Here is a 17,483-nt window from a genome sequence, read left to right as displayed (position 1 = left end):
AACACTCCTTGGGTAGAGATCTCACTCGCTATCAGGCGGCTGGACTGTGATTGCCTGCCTGCCACGATTTCTTCCGCTCCATGAAGTGAAAATTACTGAGGTAACACATCTGTCTGGGGCCCGACCAATTCTTGGGATCGAGAATGCGGATAATCAGGTAGATGTCTCTCTCGACCCCCTCCAATTTCATGGTGCACCCCTGTCCTCAACTCTCTATCAACCAACTATCCCATCCCTTTCTCCGTCCATCCATTTCATTTTTTCTTGTATATGTTTGGTTCCCAATGACATAATTTAACAGTATTTTAGTAAGAACACGTGTTATCAGTATCTAAGGTAAAAGACGGTTCCCAGATTTATGTAAATATTTTTAAATTTTTCTGTCATTCTGTCATTCTGTCGGAGACTTTTTATGAAGTCCCGTATATTTGAATTATGTACACAAATGTTATCAACATTCTCTTTCACTGTTATAATACTGGCAATGTCCGTTGAATCCCAACTTTTTTCGTCCCAGATATGCAGATATACATGAATACTACTTCGACATCATCCTTCTTTAGGCTCTATCCTAATATCAGACAGTAACCCACATTTTCTTATTTTCTTTATAAAGCATTTATAAAATAAATAAGGATAAACTAACTTGAAATGCCAGATTAACAGATTGCTACCCCGGGTAGGGCTGCATCGGACTCACGTGGATGAGACATGTCACGGTGATGTGCACGTGGGTGTCCCAGAGGTCAAGTGGACGTGTTCGTCTTCGCTCTGATTTGATCGGCGCCTCAAGAACCTACTTCCTACTCCTCTGAAGTCTCAGGATACAATAGGTCCTTGGGAAGTCCGAGCACGTTCACTAATTAACTTGTTTCTAGAATCTCCATGTAGAAGACCCCAGCCCTGACCTCCTGCTTCGCACACTTGCATATTACTCACAATCATCGATTGGATGAAAGCATCTGAGGCCAGGGTCCTGACTTCTATTCTCATCATACTGTAGTGATCGTACATCAAGTGAGTGAAAATAGGGTCTTTGCTTGGGTAGAAATGTTAATTTATGTATTAAAATTTGTTTAGGTTGATTCAGGCTTGTTTATAACTCTATTGCCCTTGTAAGGGATTGGATTTGGTTTTGCGTCTGTTTTGTATACTTATTCGCATTCTCCCTCATCCCCCCTGGATCTTTTATCTTTTCGCCTGGAGCTTCCAGTTTGGTGTCAAGTTGTGTTTTGGGTAAAATGTCTGTGGGTATACGGTTGTCCTCTCGTGGCAGTGATGAAGTATTGATGAATATCCATGGTAGTTTCGAAAGCTCGAGAAGTGAAAGGCACAAAACATGAACATCAGTACAGCTGGCATCCTGTACACACCCACATCAGAATGTAATTAGCAAGAACATGTCGCGCGGAAGTAAATGATCGTACATTTAAAAAAATTTATGGTTCCTAGTTTAGAAAAAGTTTTAATTTGCAGTTAAGTGGTAGCAATTAATCCCGTAAAGTGAAAAACTTTAGACAAGGTGGCCAACGAAGAAAAGGATGTAACCGCTGGCGGACGAAGACGTTGATATCCGGTAGCAGGGGTGGAAAACATCCTGCGCGTGGGCCGTACACGGTTTGCGAAATAATTCGATGTGGCCATCTAAAGTACCAAGACATTACAGTAAATCTCAAAGCTTTTTTTTTCATGGCTATTTTCATTCTTGACGTTTTATATATATGTCAATAATACTTGGGACAAGCGAGGAACGTCCATTACGAGAAAGGATACATACAAGTACTCTTCGGGACAGATTACTCATGGTCTATATGGACGATTTTGGAGAATTATGCATGCACGCGACCTTTACCCCAAACCTAGAATAGACCACTTCCTCTTAAATTTCGGCTGATGATACGTGTACCGTTCTTTATCCTACTGGATACAATTGTCCACAATTCTTTAATTCCTATATCCCTCTTTACTAGCACTTCCTGTAAAAAGGTGACAACGAAGCAGTGAGTAATAATATACTCGAGGCATTTCGAGAACGGAAGCCACACAGTTTGAAGTCCTCGAAGTCCACACTCACTGTATCCTCTGAAGGCACTCCTTGAGGTCACATGATAGACCACAAACTTGTATTACTGGACTGCTGACAGACGTTTTTTTCAAGTTAACTACCAAAACGAGACATGAGACTATAAAGCTTCCGGTTTAGTCACATTCTTTGTTTAGGCTCGCCGAGACTAACGGGAACACTTCGCAAGAAGCTAAGCTTTGGTCTTGGCAGACATACAGCAGTCCACCTATGGAAAGTCCATGGAAAGACTGTAATAAATCAGAAAAATTCAGCGCAGCACATCTCTTGATGGGTTCCCTAGCAGCCGGAGACCATGCTTTTGATCGGGCTTGGGTGTGGTACCGTTATGAAGTGGTGGCAGTAAACAGAATGTATGACTGTTGAGGGATTTGCTCCCCCTACACTCAGCAATGGCTGCACGTGGCACGCAGTCAAATACGACATCGATTTTTTCACGCAGCTTCATGAAATCGCCCGACTTCCGATTTATGCCTTAGTCGACTCTCGTAAACAAGAGTTCTTTAAAAAAAATTTACAAGTTGTCATAAAATCATCATCATCATCATCATCATCATCATCATCATCATCATCATCATCATCATCATCATCATCATCATCATCATCATCATCATCATCATCATCCACCAGATAGAGATATATTGACAGTGTGTATGTATATATATATGTGTGTTATCAGATTAAAGATTAAAGACTAAAGATTTATGTTAATGATGTTGCAAGTATTTCATCAACTGTGCGCGATACATTCAGAAAACAGAAAATGGTACCTGCGGCCAAAACTGAAAATAAAGAACAAGTCCTTTGCTTTAGTTCGATCTTGAAGTCTTCAAGAGTCACAGGAAGAGAATGTCCTGGGCATCTGCTAGCCTGACCTGGACAGAAGGTGAACCGGAAATGTAATAATTATCCCTTGCTGACTCTCCATCCGTAGCAAGCAGTCGTTAGCCATGTGTGGGGTTTGATATGGCGGCTACCCGTGGAGAGGGTGGCTCTGCCTGGGGTTATCCTGGGCACCATTCTCTCATCGAGCAGGAGAAAAAAAAAATCGTTGGCTTATTACACCTCCTTCGATCTTCAGAGATGGACAAGCATTTCTCACGCGTCCCTGCCCATTGGATTCGAGTTTGTCATTACCTTCATGCGAACACTTTCTAGCGGCTAATCTTTCTTCGCATCAATAGGCAATGCATGATCATTTAGTATGTCAGTATGGAAATAAATTTACAGAGTGTAGTTTTGTCTTTGAATCGTGTACTGGCAGCTGACTTTTGATAAACAGCTAAATACTAAGTTTTCTAGAAAACATAAGTGAATTGAGTATCATAAGCACAGTAGGGAGGAGGATTGCCCTTTTCTTGTCTAACGAGGACATTTTCTTAATATCTTTGCAAACATTTTCTGGAAAGCAAGTTTAAGCGATTCATAATTATTTGCGATGGTTCTAATAGAGCTCCTGTTGTTCAGCCATCATTATGCTGTGTCATGAAGTTCTCCTGATTTATTCATAATTAGGTCCATGCACAGTCTGAATTTTCATTTTCGTATCCTGCTTCAAGCTTTACATGAAGATCGAGACATACGAAGACGACGAGAGAGAAAGACCGTGAAAACTTTTATGGCGGATATGGATGGACTTGCAGAGTGGTACACAAGACATTTGGTAATGCAGGCACAAGTTTATGGATACTTCCGTTAGACACACGAGGCATCCATGGGTTATTTCATTCGACCCACGTGCCGGCATTTTGTTGACTGTCGAGTCCCAGAGAGCCAGAAGTCAATGTGCCGCATGCATCATGACAAAGAATACAGACAGATGAAGAACCTCCTGACAAAAGACGGTAGTGCTCCAATCAGTTAACACCAACGAGCCTTTTGGACTCAAGAACTTCTGACGCCGAGACCGGAAGTCGAGCCATTTGTACACAATAAGTTGTGACGTGGACGTCGGTCCTCGGAGAGCCGCTAGGGGTCTCCAGGCGCCAGCATCTCGCGTCCGTGTGTCGAGAAGATCTCTGGACTGGCTTATCGGCAGCGGATTGGCTAGACAGGAAAGATGATAGTCGTGTCGGCGATGAAGCTTGATATTGCCTCCCGTTTATTATTTCGACTGAGGCCCCTTCAGCTGGGGCGCTGAGTTGAGTCCCCTTGTTTCAATATACATTATTTTTACTGTTATGATTGCCAGTCCTTTAAAGCTGTGATGAAGAGCGAAACTTTTAAGGGCAATGAACACTTTACCAGCATCCAAACTCCTCCCTAAACCTAACCCTGACCTTTGTGGACATCTTTATCTCTTGGAGAGGGCTTGGCTTATGTGAAGGATGCAAGACCAAAAGTTGGTTATTGTGTTAGTGTGGTGTCATTCCTTAATGCATGTTCTGCGAGAATCATAACATGGGTAAATACATTATTGAAAGGAGGATCGTGAAGAAAAAAAAAAATTTTCAAACCACAGAGGCTGTCCCCGAATTTCGAACTCGTCCAGTGCTTTAGCTCTTTTTTTCTTATTTGAACGGTTTCTTCCTCACTCTCTAATGGTCTCTAGCAAAGTGTTTCGTTCCATTGATCTTCTGCTCTTGCTAAGGCCTTTCAATAATGTTTGCACTTCGATGTTATGAATTAAGGCCAGGCACCTTGAGCTCAGTCATTTGCTGCCAGCGAAACACAGTAAAAGAATTTCAAATGGCGAACGAGAGGAATATTATTTATTTATGTGCGATGTCTTGCCTGTGTGCTAAAACATTTTTGTTGTTTTGCTCTCCCTTCTAAGATTACAAGATTGAACCACGATATTTTTTTCCGTCCTTGTGTCGTTTGACAAACAACATTAGGTTCTAGGTATTTTTGTTTTCTCCCTTCTGCATACGTATCTCTTCAAGTATCCACTTTTACTTGTAATCCACTTACTTTTAATTACCGTTGATGGTCACAGTTTTCTGTGCATTACCTGCCAAGGTGAGATTAGATTACTATACACTTCAAACATCACTGCTTATCTCGTGTTCGTCTTTTTCAGTTTTCTTTTCTGTAGACCACCACTGATTCTGCCTTGATTCACTCCAAACTCTGTTTGGAAAAATATTTAACATCCTTTTTTGAAATGCAGGTGTTCTTCAAAACACAAATATATTGATACCGTGGTTAGACCAATCACTGCTAACAACTAACACGAGACAGGGCTGTTACACGACTTTTAATGACCTTTGACATTAGCGTTCGGAATTTTCTTGCCAGGCCACTTAGCGACATCGTAAATGTGTCTGAAGTCACAGCCATTGCATTAATTGAGCAGCGGAAAGCATCGCATCCTGAAAAAGAAAATATTACACGGTTTTTGCACGCGCCACTGGCTTAACAGCCAAGCAGGCTGCCCTTTTGCACACGTCACTAATTTTTATTGTAAGAATCCGGTGCCCTGTCCGTCTCTGGAAGTCTTTTAGTGTCATGCGCACTCCAGACGCGCACAGCCGGTGGTCTCGCGGTCCGCAGGTCACCTGACGTCACGAGTTCTCCACCTCCACTTTATGTGTCCACCATCGGGCAACTTCCGGAAGGCCGAGCTTCTAAACTCGAGTAGACGAGACGGAAAAGCTATTCATCAAGGAAATAATCTTGTGGTGCCATCAAGACTGTTATGCATAAAGCGACTCATTCCATCTTCTCGAGCTTGTGACCAAATAAAAGATTTCGACATTTCGGCACGCGCTATTATAATTATGACCAAAGCGGTTCTTTTGATGTATTTCTAAATTTAGCTTTTCGTCCACTAAGCATCTCACTAGACATTTAGAGAACAGCGCAGTCTATAAAATTCTTTTATTGTTTTCTTCTTTATTTTTATTTTATTTGGCTTTTTAGGTTTTTGTTATGATACTGAGACAGATTTATCTTCAAGCACCTCTACCTTCAATATAAACTATATAAATAATATTGTCATGAATATTTCGTTTCTTAAAGATAATTCTCCTTTTTAAAATTTTGGTTGTAGTACTTCTTATGCTTTCATTGAAGAGGCCCTAAATGTGTCGTTGCTGCTGCCTCGGAATGGCTTCCTGCAGGTAGAAAGTTTTAAGTTGAACTCCTTGTCCAGTACCCTTTCCGATCATTACTCAAAACACTTTCTTAAAGGGATTGTAAAGGCAAAATAAAACTGCTTAGAATGGCGTAAAGAGTAGGATAATTTGAATCTCGTCTATTTATATGTGTGTTCATGTGGAAAACGGTGAAGGTTTTTAGTAGAATGTTGTGTTTAATAAGAGAAATACACGGGACTCTTTTTTGCTTCCACGAAGTCTCGTTCTCCGTCACGTGACCCTATGACGTGTGGTTCCATAGTGACAACCATGCCTCGAGAATGTGCTGCACCCGATTGCCACGAAAAGATGGAAAAGATTCAAAATTGTCTTTTCATCAGTTTCCGACAGACAGAGCCTTACAAGCCTTACACACAGAGTGCGTCATAGAATAAAATGACGTCAAATCTTCGCAATGACCTCAGACACTTCCTGTCAGAGACTGACGTCACAAAGAGAATGACATCACAAGAAGACTTCCATGCCTGCCATACACAGTGCAGCATTAAAGGTCAACACGAGTGCAACATTTTTTCTCAATGATCCGGCTTAGTTTATTTCAAAGACAATAATTCCCCAAATACAAGCACATAATAAGGCTTATATCGCAAGATATAAGCATCGGCATTCTCATCTGGTGCTCGAGACAGAGAAAACTACTCTCTAGGACAGGAGAGCTGTTACAGACTGCGGTATTTATAGCAACGAGTGTGGCTGAGCTCAGCGATGATGCGACAGTCGAGTCAGAAACCTCACTAAAGTTCTTTTAATGCAAACATCTCAAAAGATGATATGGCTTTTTTAGAAGTTCAGCCATACAGCTTCGAGCAAACATTATGAGCTGGCTCAAGATTCTAATGAAGACGTAAACCAATATTTAAACCAACGCTATTTTTAGATATACCGTCCTTTCGTCTATTCCTGGTTTCTTGACACACACAAGTGTGATTAACAGAGAAAACAATATTTCTCGTGCCTCATTGTCATAAAATGTCACCGGAATGTTTTCGTTTATACTTTATTCTCTATTTTCAGCGATTTTCGCTAAGCACTCGGCTTAACATTTACGGCTCGCTTCCCACAGTGCGACTTAGTAGGTTACTCGACGTGCAAGAGTCAACAATGATATCAATTAAATGCGATTGGAAAATAACAAAAGCAATTTTCACTGACTAGAACTTTTAATTGAATGTTCGAAAGGTGTGATCACATTCTTTTAAGAAACGAAAGGAGTAAACGAAACAAATATAATGTTTTTCGTTAAGTTTTATCTCGTGTCTGGTCGTTTAGATATTTTATTTACGACAACTTATGAAGACTTGTTATGACGGGAAGCTGAGCGTTGAATAAAGCCATTGGTCATACAAGACGAAAAGTAAGCAAATGCTCTAAAACATTTTTCAGTTGTAGAAATAAAATATTATCAATTCCTGTGCTTGACATACGCAGTCAATGGTGTCCATCTGAAGTTGATGTGCTCAACGGCTTAACTTTATGGAAAATATCAAAGACTACATCAAGCGAAATAGCTTTTAAGTGTAGCCACAACATCTCTTTGATCTCTTCTCCAAACCACTCTCTCAGAAATATGAATGCACATTTTCCTATAGAAATAATAAAATTATCATGTTCATAAAGTAAAAATATTTTTAGCAACCATCTACAGAAAATCTGACGTTTACTCTCGCGGTAATATTTGTATCTGTTTACAGCCTTAATTCCGTTTGATAAATGTTGGCTTGAGGTCACTCGTGTTCGCACCAATCTTGCAGATTTTCAAACACGTTTCCTAAAAGTGCAATAAAACTAAGAATCTTTTTTATCTGAAGCATGGGGACACATTACAACAGTCCTGGGACAAGAAAATTATATCTTTGTGCTAGAAGAGATTTCCAATGCCAAAAAAGGAACCACAAGAAATGGCTTGACCAGTGTGTGACAAGATAGCAGGATAAAAGCAGTCTTCGAATTCTTTCGGGCTTTTCGCTCTGGGTACAATTTTATTTTTTTAAGTAACCCCTCTGGCTGAGGATAAAACTGAGCTTTAAAGATTAGTCCAGTTTCGTGATTTCCTTGACTTTATGATTTTCTAACAGACAGACAGAGACAGGCAGACAGAGAGACGGACGGACGGACGGATGGACACACAGACAGACACACAAGCAGACACAGACAGAGTAAAGAAAGTTTTTGTTTCCGAAGCAGCCGTCCTCAGAACCACTAGCTTGAAGAGATGGACCTCAAACGATGACTTTTTGTGAAATAATGCAATAATTACCCATCAAAACCATGAAACGCACTTGCAATTTATTCCACCTTTATTTTCAGACTTTCTCGTAAAAACTAATAATGTTTTTTTCTGATGGTTTCAGAAAAAAATCATGCTGGAAGTTGTTTCTCTTAAGCTTGGAAACACAGAGTTAGCGCCCCCGCCTTCCACTTTGGCCGCTGTTAACAGCAAAATGGCCGTGTGGAAACAACCTCCTGCCAATCAGCGGGGTAAAAATACTAGAAACCATTAAACGCTGAGAAGGTTGGTGCAAAGTGGCAAATGCAGTTGACTCCGCGTGAGTTTTATCAAAACTATCATCGCAAATGACAGGACCAGGGACTAAGTGCGAAGTTTGCCTTATTTTCAGCCCAGACAAAGAATCGATTGGTTCTATCAATTCTTTTTCTCTCGCTCCTTCGCTCATGTTTTTCTCGTCTTATTTTTTGGGAAAGTTCCATGTTTCCCTTTTCATTTTGTCTGCATTCCTCTGTTTCCAAGGAGACCTGAGCGCAGCAAATACAGTGTTTTCTTCTAGGCTGGAGGTCACCGATGTGAGAGCTCTCTCTCCGTAGACACAGAGACTGTACAAACAACAACAAGATGTACACGAAAATCAATGAAAGGTTCGGATCTTTTTTTTTTTTTTTTTTTAGTTTGTTATTCAGAATTTAGATAAATATGTTTTTCACATTTCCTTATGGTACCTGCTTCTCACACACTCACACCTACACACGTACTCACAAACGCACTACACATGCATACGTACATTATATGGCAAGAGACGGATTGGCAGACAAGTCACACAAGCTGTTATAATAAAGGAATAAAGACTTCCACATGAAGTCAAGTTCTCTACTGGATAAACACAGGAACCAATTATACCAGTACTTCTATCACAACACCAAAATATAGAGAATGTGAAAGTTCACAGGTGAGCTTCAGGTTCAACAATGATGTATACACTAAGACCTTCTGCATTAACTTCCTTGTTTTTGTAGAATTCAGTAAAATTTCAGAGTTAAAAAAGGTCTTTTTTCCTCAAAAAAAAAAAAGATTTATCTTGTATGTTAAGTGACGAGAATCATAAATTCCTGAGAATTTCTCTGGTTGAAAATCAGAAATTTTTTTAATGGTCATTGTTATAATCAACATAGAAGTTCATCGTTGTTTTTTCAAGGGTCATAAAAAAACCATTTAGAGCTTTTTTCGGGATTATCTTCAGCTTACAAAAATATTTTCCCGTCTGTGTTATATGACACGGAAAAGTCCTCCATAATCTTCTGAGTATCTCGGCAATTTGTGTGCCTCGCTAGAAACTTTTTAAAAACTTTTCTGCAGAAGGACTAATGTCATCTTAAGTATCTGTTACAAAGACAAGAAACTGTGTTTTTACATTTCAAGTATCATTGTGATGACATCAATCTGCTTATATCGTACATCTCAATTTTCACAATTTTTTTATGATTTCTTACAGACTGTTCTTGAGGTTCTCGCACTCTGCGATCTCTTTGCTCATCAGGAGGTCTTCTCGTCCAGGCTGCCAGACGGTTCATGCAGTCCAACCATACTCTGTATGACCCGGATGTTCCCCCTGATGAACTGTCTGACAGATAAAACTGAGCTTAGCTCTTACTTATTTAATTCCTCACTGTTCTCTTATTTTTTGTTTGTTGTTGATGCTGCTGCTGCTGCTGCTGTACGACGACGACAACGACGACGACGACGATGATGATGGCAAATAGTCAAGCTCACGAAGCAGAATTTTCTCAGCGCTTGAGACCAGTTAGAGACATAGGTAACATACAGAAAGACGGAAGGAGAAACAACCGTGCAGACAAGTAATAAAAGACAAACATAGAGAACTAAAAGAGGGATCGGGAAACAAACAGCAAGGATGGAGAGTGACACAGATTTGCAGAGGCGGACTAGCTAACAGATTATAGCCACAACTATTGACAACTATGTTGATTGGTCTAAGGAGTAATGCTAATGGAGCAGATGTGCTTCATTGAACGTTTCAAGGATTCAACGATGGTCAGGTGGCGGATGTGGAAGGAAAGACAATTCCAATGTTTTACAGCACAATGACGAAAATCTGGTGACCATATCATGATAAACTGTTTGATAGCAAAGATCTATCATTGTATTTTTTTTATTTATTTATTTTGTCGCTGACATCGCTGCCGACACCATCGTAGTCCTGTTCTACTCAGTAGCCTGTCTCATCCACATTAATACCACCAACATCAATAACAACATCACTGACCTTAGAACACACAAAAAAACTTAATCCGTATTTGCAAGACATCAACTGTCAACTGCAAACCTTCCGACTGTAAGATTAGCAAAGAAAACAGAGGTTTATGTTGGGCTTGCGTGTTAGACGATAGGTAATGTAGCTACTGGACTGAAAAGAAAAAAGACAGAAAAGAAAAAAAGGCAAGAAATGGTCGATGCGTCGATTTAGTAGACAAGACTAATCAAAGCCAATAGTCAGGGTTGAGAACCACGCGTTCCTGAAAAAGGAAACCTTGACATCGAGGAATCACTTTCAGAAGAACACGGATCGCAGTCTAGAAAATAACGAAGATGTGAATCAGAATTTTTCAAAGACCAAGAAGAACTGATATGAGAGAGTCTCTGACTATGGATGCCAGCTGTTCTGTATAAAAACCAATGCACGATGTGAGTTCCCGTTTACAAACTATGGAACATGGACCAGCTTGAGCACCAAAGCAGATACTATGGACCATGCAGGTGTCCTTCGTCCTTCAAGCAAACTACACCAGTCAAGATTTTCTGTTTTAAAAAACACACCTTTGAACACGCTTGCTTAAAGTTCATAAAATCTACTCTAAGAGCATTACAAAATATTGCTAAACGTTTCTGATTTTCCGACATCCAGAATGACCAATTTGCTCTACAATTTTTAGTGAAGAATAAAAGAACACTCAAGACAGAATGTGAATTAATTTGCGTGGTTTTTAATTTGGAAAATTCATTACTCCTGCACGATAAGCTCCTACGTTTGAGGGATGTCACCAGCTCCATTAGACAAAGATGGCATGTCACCTAAAAGACATTCAGAAAGAGCTTTTTGTTGAAATTCATTACAAGCAGGCGAAACAAAAAATATGGACACAATAAGTCAGTTTAATTATGTAAACACGAGTATTTTTGGAGCTTCACGCGCTTTGAAAATTGACGGGATAGTCAGGTTTTTATTTGCGAGGCTGCAGAGATTCCAGTTCTGCCACAAACCAATTTAAAAATAAAACAAGGTTTCTTCTTGGCGATGCAGTCGATAACGTAAATCAGAAAAGAGACATTCTGGATGCAGGGATATGCAAGCAGCAGGTCTAGATTAGCAAGGAACCAAGTGCCCCCTGCATTGACCAGGAAGCAGGATGTGTGCTTCTTTTTTTAAATCAGAAAAGGAAACTGGTACAGGCAGGTGATCTGAAATTACTTAGTTACCTTACATTTTTGCTAAATCCGAATACAGACGTCAATACAAAATTATTACCTTAGAAGGTAAAGATCACGACGACAGGTAATTGTCAGGTATAAAAAATGTTAAACTAGTACGACATTGTATGTTTTAGGCCGTGCCAGCAAGTAAGGTGATACTAGTGAAACTTAAACGACAACCAGTAAATTGTTTTATCTTTCTAAAGACACAAGCTTCACATCTCTGAACCACGCAGGGGATGGTCGGGGGAGAGAGAGAATGTTCGCCCACTCACTCGCGCGCCATCACGCAGTTATATCGTCTTCCAGTTTAAAACGCAAGAAGGTCTTTTTTCTTCTTTGAAGAAGTAGGTTCTGTCCTTAAATTGCAAGAGACACCCCGAGGCGAGACTACAAAAGAATATGAACCCAAGTCTCGGGTCTTTCTTGTGAAGTGCTAGATCGATCTCTGTCTTGCTGTATCCTAGAAGTCGATCAACATTTTTGCTGGAGGGACAATCGGAAGTGGCATCAAAAACGCTTTCCTAACCATCTCCTAGTCCAAAAATATCAAAGGCTATTCATTTCACAATATTGACATTCACAAGGTCTGTTTCTTATTGAATTATAATAAACAGAATATAGTTTACTAAATTATTTTAATCGATTTCCAGAATTTGGTTTGTCTCTGTCGTACTTTACTGAATGCTATGAAACGCACTGAAACTATCATTGTGAAGACAAATGTGGCATTTCAAGCCTATTTTTTTGAGTGTTTTCCCTTCACTTTCATGTCTAGGTTCCATAGTTCCTTGTGTTTTGGCCTAATAGTTAACCACATACGCTGTACCCCACGATGTTGTAGGATCTTTATTTCTTTAACCTTCTATCATGCACACAAGTCATCGTCATCCAGGAAGCTGGTTTTTTTTCCATGCTGATCAACTGCATCTTGATGTTTCCCGTCTTAGCTTTGTCATTCATCTTACTTGACCTGCTGTCTTAAACCTGCTTCAAGAAATCAGGAAGGTTCGGTGGTCTTGTCATAAATTGTACATTTATCAATGCACACCTCCTCTCGTAATGTGTTCTGACGCCTCGGTCCGTACAGTGTATATCAACAAAGGCTTTTATTATTTTTTTTTAGAATGTTTTTCGGCTCATTAGCAATAGACATGCTCAATGACAAGGAAAAGAATGTGTCAAGAAATGGTAAATGAGTGAAAATTAAAAGTATAATATGTTAAAGGTCTGAAGCTTTGTTTTCAAAGCATTCGATTGAGCTCAGTTCAAGGTATTTTTTTCCAAAAAAATAGATGAGTAACTCCACTCCTTTCCCGAGACACCGGCATAAAAATATAATTACGCCTCAAAAGAAGAAAATACTGTGACGTCACAATTGTACACAAGTGCGCCTACTTAATATATGTCTAGCTCTCCCATTGGCTGAAACTTTGACAGAGTAAACGTTTTCGTGTACATTCCTGATTCATGTATTGCTAACCTCTGTGCACGCTGATGTTTGTAAGCCTGAAATTTTAAGTACAGAAGAGGGACATTCACCTAGCTTTGGAAAATATCTTGTTCTGAGTTCTGCCGGGTCAGTAAGACAAAAAGTGTTGCGCTGTAGTGGAGTGGAGTTCGTGGAGTGCAAGTTGCCAGACTGTTTCAGGAGAGAGCTAACATTCACTAAACGTGCAACACGACTTTTTCTTGTTAACTATACCTGAGGAGAAACTTCCGAACATAGCCGATAATCAAAGCCTAACGCTGACAGGTGAGTGCGGACTAATGTCTCACACACCTTTGTGCACCCGTAACGACTGACACTCGTTTGTTATTTAAAAAAAAAAAAACACCTCGGGAAAACCAGGTCGACATATCGACCTAGCCGGGACACCACAAGTCATTATGAAAACCCTCGAAAGATCCGTCAAAACATTCTCGCTCGGATCGACCTACCCGCGGCACCTTCCATCAAAATCATGTTTCATTCGAAACCTAAATAAAGTCCAAGTACCAAGGGGGTGAAATTTTTTTCTGAGCTGCATCATCACCACAAACGGTTGAACCGCCCCTGACGATAATAGTCATCGATTGCAGGTCATTTACCCACGAGTTATGAATGTCGAGGCCACAACACTCTTGTGTACCCCGTAGAATGTGTAGAATGTTGTGTTTAATAAGAGAAAATACACTGGACTCTTTCTTTGCTTCCACGAAGTCTCGTTCTCCGTCACGTGACCCTATGACGTGTGGTTTCCATAGTGACAACCATGCCTCGAGAATGTGCTGCACCCGATTGCCACGAAAAGATGGAAAAGATTCAAAATTGTCTTTTCATCAGTTTCCGACAGACAGAGCCTTACAAGCCTGACACACAGAGTGCGTCATACGATAAAATGACGTCAAATCTTCGCAATGACCTCAGACACTTCCTGTGCTTGTGACGACATAAGGAGACTGACGTCATAAGAAGACTCTGACATCACAATAAGGTTAGATACATATAAAAGACATCAAACATACGACGATTCTTTTTTTAGCTTCTACTGCTCAAAGTAATGAACAGTCAACAACTTCAGTGTTGAGGTCCACAAGCAGTAAACAACTACACCACCCACCACCTCTACCCTCAGGTTGTGATGTCAGACTTGCTGTGGTTGGCCTAGCATGCCGGAACAATTTTTCACTCGCTTAAAAAGTTGGCATGGCGTTTACCGCAGCAATTTCTGCCCTGGCTTCCTGCAACACATTCTGCATAGGGGGGAATCTTCTTTGATGTGAGTGGTTACAAAAATAATAAACGCCACATTATTTTCCACTAAAATTTATAACCGTCAGCAGATTATTGGATTTTTGTTTTGTTTTGATTTTTTTGGTGTAACGAAACAATTTCGTGTATTTTATGCTCAGATTTCTTTATTTTTTTCCCAGGTTACTTAGAAAACTGAACTTATTTTCCCTTATTACCGAACAACTACTTGCTAAGACAAAATAGTTATTCAAGTAAAAAGAAACAGAGTGAAGGAAATTATTCGCCTACGTTGTGTCTCAAGACTTTAAACAACTGATTTCACGGGTGAAACAGCATGGATCGACCCCCCCCCCCTATTGCCTTCCCAGCTACACATACATAGAGGTGGGAGTAGGGGGCTGGCATCACAGGACGATGTCTCAGCAAAAGGTCAGTAGGAAGAGGAAGTGATGACAGAAGGAGGCGAAGAGAGTTCGTCACATTCTTCAAAAAACTGAAATTTTCCTGTAATCAGATGAGAGATTCTGAATTTCAAAAAAGGTCAGCAACTTCATTGATGACGAGGAGTAATCAGAGGTCTTAAATATATGCCAGTCATGTTTCTTTGCCATTCCACCAATGACGTTCGGCATTTTTCTATTTTTAAACAAAAAACAAACTATTTTCATGTGTAACTTAGGACATGCAGAAAATATGATAGAAAAATGCCACGATGACTACGTATGAAGATGATGTTAAAGAGGAATGGCTTATTCTCACCGGTAAGTGCCGGCCACTGAAGCCGATGGAGAATGTGAGCATCTTAACAATTAATGTCTATAATTATTTACTCCACATTACCTACTCCCCTCACTAGCAAGGAAAAAGTCATATTGAGCTGACGTTCCAAAACAAGAGACTATAATTAGGCATCAAAAATAGCAACAAATGGATATAAAAATTTGCTCCTAGTGGCTGCTGAGAATGATCTATAGGTCTCGTGGCTGTCTTGCAAAAAAAAAAAAAATGTGTCTCTTTGTGGGCCAGTTGTTCTCACCAGTAGCATACAAACATACAGGAACTTCAGAGCCGCCCTGAACGCAACCTCTATTTTCGTCGGTGTTCAAGTACGGTTTACGCAAGTGCTCCTTTCTAGAGTATAGCCATGTAGTCTTCATTATACCCAGGTTTCCGTGCTCCTATCCTTCTAGCAACATTGTGAAGTTGAAAAAAGCAGCTAAATCCTAGTTAAATTCAAATAAACGGACGTTTAGTGGCAGTTTCTCAGCAATGGTGCTGACGCGACTCTGTATCACATTTAGCTGGATTTTGTTTGAGTTTCTGATAAGGCTGTTTTTTTCTATAGTTCCGACACTGTTTGTTGATTTCGTTTTTTTCTGGGGTGGCGGGGGTATGTCTAGTAACTTTTACCATTCTTATCATTCCAGACTTTTTGGTTTAGAGCAGTCTTGTGTCAGCCTGAGTGGCTCAGCCGTGATGCTGTCGGCACCAGGTGGCTTTCCTCCCTTCAGACTGCGTACTGCTCTGTTTGTTAGGTGTGCAGCTTCGCTGGGGTTAGTCTGTTTTCAATGATGTTCGCGTCCTCTTCAGCTGGAAATTGTACAGGTCAGTCTATTGGTTGATTACAGCAGTGTTTTCTGTCTTCAATTACCGTATTGTGTTGACCTGCCTTAGTAAGGGTCTTTAGTAGCTGGGGGGCTTTTTTGCTGTCACCCCATGCCATTCCCTTCTCTGAAGTCCGGCATTGGCCCTGTCCCGTTCTCCCTGGCTGTCTTATTCCCTTTTCAGATGGCACAATTCGCTTATTTGTATTTGGAAGCTGCTCCAGGTTTACTTTTCTCTTCAATACCACCCTTGGGTCAAAGAGATATAAAATGTGTTTGGTGACCACGGCTCTTCCTTTGACTCCCTAGCGCTTCCTGAGATGTTGACAGAAGCACCTCGTTTATGTTTCCATCGAGGGTGTCTATATTACCTTCCACCAAATTCAGTACAACAACTTTTAACTAGATGTGGGTGCGCGAGAACACAAGCGTATAACTGTTCATTCCAGGGGATCGAGGACTCGTCGATTGCATAAAACATGTTTATGTGGATATAGAAGTTGAGAAGAGTTGCGTGAGTTGAAAGAGAGGGATCTCTGCAAGGGTGTCTCTTCCCCTCCCACCCTCCACCTCCCACCCCACAAAAAAAGCATCGACAGGAAAACAGAGACCGTTGCTTTTAGAAAGGTCAGCGACTCTCCTCCTCACACCGGAAACGGTTTCCTCCCCATCACGAGCATGTTTTCGTGCCGGCCAACCATCGGCTCTTGCTAGAAGGCTACTGTAGTGCTCGAGAGAGCGAGTACAAATGTAAATGTTTATGTCACAACCTGACACTAAGAGCAGACTCCTCTTTTCACAACATTTGACTTGTAAGAGGTGTAGTAAAGAACCAGAGCTCCATGTTTGTGGTAAATCCATGGCCTGCACGGTGGTGTTCGTGCTGGCAGCTCACTAGCTGTGGCGTTGTTCACGACTTTTTGCAAGTGCAATAAATGATGCTATTATGCAATTAAATACTATGGATTCAGTGTTAAAGAATCCTCTTACGCAGAAAAATTAGGGAGCGTTCGATGCTCAGTTTTAGAGGACACATCTTTAACTTGTTAATCAAGAGAAAACTTTGACTTGCATTCTTGCAACTACCGAAGATTAACAGAAGTAAAAAAGGTGATGATTCTATAGAATCAATGTTGAAAAAAACATTTTATATAGAAAAATAGTAATTAAGGGGCCCTTTAAGGGAATATGACAGCTTAATAACCATCTATATTACACAAATCGTGTCTCTTGACTT

The sequence above is a fragment of the Pomacea canaliculata genome, linkage group LG5, assembly GCF_003073045.1.
Source record: "Pomacea canaliculata isolate SZHN2017 linkage group LG5, ASM307304v1, whole genome shotgun sequence".
Lineage (NCBI taxonomy): Eukaryota > Metazoa > Mollusca > Gastropoda > Architaenioglossa > Ampullariidae > Pomacea > Pomacea canaliculata.
The sequence above is the reverse complement of the archived record's forward strand: the minus strand, read 5'-3'. Positions refer to the sequence as shown.